The 3,500-nt window shown below is 41.3% G+C and overlaps 1 long non-coding RNA gene across 1 annotated transcript; it reads right to left on the minus strand.

The window, feature by feature from the left end:
* Positions 1 to 2,142: 2,142 nt before the first annotated feature.
* LOC139022761 (uncharacterized) lies at positions 2,143 to 3,494 on the minus strand. Its single transcript, XR_011473800.1, has 2 exons — positions 3,130 to 3,494; positions 2,143 to 3,075 (listed from the first exon to the last, which is right to left on the minus strand). It is a non-coding gene; the product is annotated as an uncharacterized lncRNA (long non-coding RNA).
* Positions 3,495 to 3,500: the final 6 nt, after the last annotated feature.

Raw genomic sequence — 3,500 nt, forward strand, 5'->3', positions numbered from 1 at the left:
GGCGCAGTGGTCTAGAGCACTGCATCGCAGTCTATGCTGCGCCACCAGGAGTCTGTCACAGCCGGCCCGCGACCGGGAGGTCCGTGGGGCGACGCACCAATTGGCTTAGCTCGTCCGGGTAGGGAGGTTTTGAGGCCAACGGGTAGGGATATCCTTGTCTCATCGCCGCTCCAGCGACTCCATAGTGCGGCGCGGGCGCAGTGCGCGCTAACCGAGGGGGGCGGTGCACAGTGTTTCCCTCCGACACCATTTGTGCGGCTTGGCTTCCTGGTTGGAGGGCGCATGTGTTAAGAAGCAGTGCGGCTTGGATTGGGTTGCTCGCTTTCGGAGGACGCATGACTTTCGAAACCTTTCGTTTCTCCCGAGGCCCGTACGGGAGTTGTAGCGATGAGACAAGATAGTAAATTACTAGCGATTGGATACACGAAAATGGGAGAAAAATGGGAATAAAAAAACAAATAAAATAAAAAGTCAATTCAATACTTTGTGATGGTTCTCAATGGAGACCTTTTAGATGAAGATCACCACCATGTTCATTGTATTTTTATGAAAACTACACCCATACAGTGTACAGTACCATTGCTACCTACTGGCCTTTCTTGAATATTGCTAGTTTGTAAGTACGAATACCTGCATACATACTGGACGGTAAGGAGCCACGTGCTATAACTTTTATTAGTAGTAGTATTTATAAATGATTTAAACATTTGAACAAGTGGTTAAACCTTCAGTTAACTACTGTACCTATCAATTATTCAGTTTGTAGGAATTCATGGTCCTCAATTATACATTAACATATTACAACGTAGGCTATGTTTTCTACAGCACTACTTTTTGGTGTCCCCCTCAGGAATTGCTCTTAGAAAATGTACATGTAATTGTCCCTCCAGGTTTGATATCAGATTTTCGCCCCTGGGTTGGAGTTTATGGATAGGGTTTATGGATAGGTTATGGATAGGGTTCTTAGTAACGGTCTCAATAGGTGTACATAAAACTTGAACAATGTATAACTCTGTTACCTGGGTTAGGGTTGTGGGTTAGGTTGTGGGTTAGGGTTGTGGTTAGGGTTAAGGTCTAGGCGTTATGATAGGTTATGGATAGCGGTTCGTGGTTACGGGTTGCCTGGTTAGGGTTGTGGTTTAGGGTTGTTGGTGTAGGTTATTGGATAGGGTTAATGGATTAGGTAGAATAACTAGTGGTTAGGGTTGTGCGTTTAGGGTTATGGTTAGGGTTATTGGTTAAGGGTTATGGTTAGGGGTTGTGGTTAGGGTTATGGTTAGGGTTGTGGTTAGGGTCTGTGGTTAGGTTGTGGTAGGGTTATGGTTAGGGTTTGGTTAGGGTTTGTGGTTAGGATGAGTTTAGGGTTGTGGTTTTAGGGTTGTGGTTAGTTGTGCTCTAGGGTTATGGTTAGGGTTATGGTTAGGTTCAGGGTTGATGGATAGCGGGGTTTTTTTCTATGGGGATTAGGTACTGTGTGGTTTTAGGGTTTGTGGGTGTTAGAGTTGTGGTCTAGTTAGTGGTTAGGGGTTATGGTTAGAACTGAGTGTCCTAGGCGATACCCAACCGAACCCAGCGAAACGTCTATGCGACCACCCAACCCCCGATCCTCCCACACACCAAAACAACCCACAACCAAACAACAAAACACCACTGCAAGGGTGATTATATGGATTAGGTGTTTCGTGTTAGGTGTTGTGGGTAGGTCAGTGTGGTTAGCGCGCAGTTATACCGTTCAAAAAAAGTTAAATTCCACATGCATTCTACATGCCGATATGCGCGATAGCATCTCTCTTGACTCATCTTGTGGCCTAAAGGCGACAGAAAAGGGACCATCTAAGAGAGCATTCTAATAAAATAGGCGTATTAGGCTCACATCAGAATAAAAATTAGATTTCACTATATTAACAGGGCTATTCCCCTGACAGAATGGTCCGAACATTGACTGTTGACTGGACTTCTGAGACGTAGCCCATGTATGGATGATTTACGGTGATTGAGTATTGGATTATTAAACAAAAATACATTAACACTGAATGCTTAAATTTAATTTTTTAAATCATTGTTGTTGTTGTTATTCCTTAAAGATTCCAGCAGGTGTCAGTATCGTTCCTATTAAGAGACATTCAGGAGACAAGGCAAAAAGAGGATTAACTTTTTAATCGTATTTTACATTAATTTCTGATATAATACATACATGAGTCTTATTGGCCCTTAATGGGGTCACAACAACACTTTTTAAAGGTCATATATATCGTGGAAAAAATAACCAACTGGCTTGGAATTGATTAAAAAAAAGAATGGTTACAGAAATCAACTGCACAACATGGAATTCAGTCACAAATGGCAGTTTCAAGTCTCTTTACGTGGCGTCTTGGTTTCCTTTAATCTCATCCCCACTTATAAACTCTTGCCATGCACAAAGGATTGACATGACAAAATAAAGCCTACAGGACATAATTAAATACACAACAAATAGGTTTGGTTTCMGTGCCTGTGGTTTATTTAATGTATGGTAGGGTTCTGACGAGGACTCAAACCCTTTATTAAGTACAACAGAAGCTGGGTGTYTCTTGWAACCGAATGCTCAAARCATACGGAAGAAATATACCTTTTATAATGAATATACTGTACATGGTATCTATGTATGATTAAAAACAATCATAGTTGAGACTGAATGAACATTCTATTCACTGTAAAAGACTTGTGTTCTGTTGTGTGACATTTTAGGCAAATGGAACCTTTTTAATTAGCTCAAGGTTGAAAGGTCATTGGTTACTTCGAAAATAAGTGCTAGAATAAATGTTGGCGCCATTAGAACAGTGTTTCCCTTTCCTGGTCCTGGGGACCCAAAGCGGTGCACATTTTAGTTTTTCTAACAACACTAACACACTTGAGTCAACTAATCAACAATTCATCATCAAGCCTTTGATTTGAATCAGGTGTGTTAGGGCTAGGACAAACTAAAAGGGTGCACCACCTTTGGACCCCCCTGGTCAAGCCTTTGATTTGAATCAGGTGTGTTAGGGCTAGGACAAACTAAAAGGGTGCACCACCTTTAGATCCCCCTGGTCAAGCCTTTGATTTGAATCAGGTGTGTTAGGGCTAGGACAAACTAAAAGGGTGCACCGCCTTTGGATCCCCCTGGTCAAGCCTTTGGATCCCCCTGGTCAAGCATTTGGATCCCCCTGGTCAAGCATTTGGGAAACGCTGCATTAGAAGGAAGTGCATTCTATACATTAGATGCCTAACAGAGTTTACTTTATCCAGATCAGTAGTAATGTTGCCAATTTTTAAAGTGCTTTACATCAATAATATACATTGTTAAATGTTTCAGATGGACAGAACAGATTAACGACTAACTTAAACACAAATAAATATATGTAAAAACACATACATGTGGTAAAACAACCCAAGAATGCTAGGATTCGTGTTACTTATGAAATATCACATTATACAACTCATTGCACATCTCCACATATATATATATATATATATATATA

Source organism: Salvelinus sp. IW2-2015, linkage group LG22 (genome assembly GCF_002910315.2).
Source record: "Salvelinus sp. IW2-2015 linkage group LG22, ASM291031v2, whole genome shotgun sequence".
NCBI classification, from domain to species: Eukaryota; Metazoa; Chordata; class Actinopteri; order Salmoniformes; family Salmonidae; genus Salvelinus; species Salvelinus sp. IW2-2015.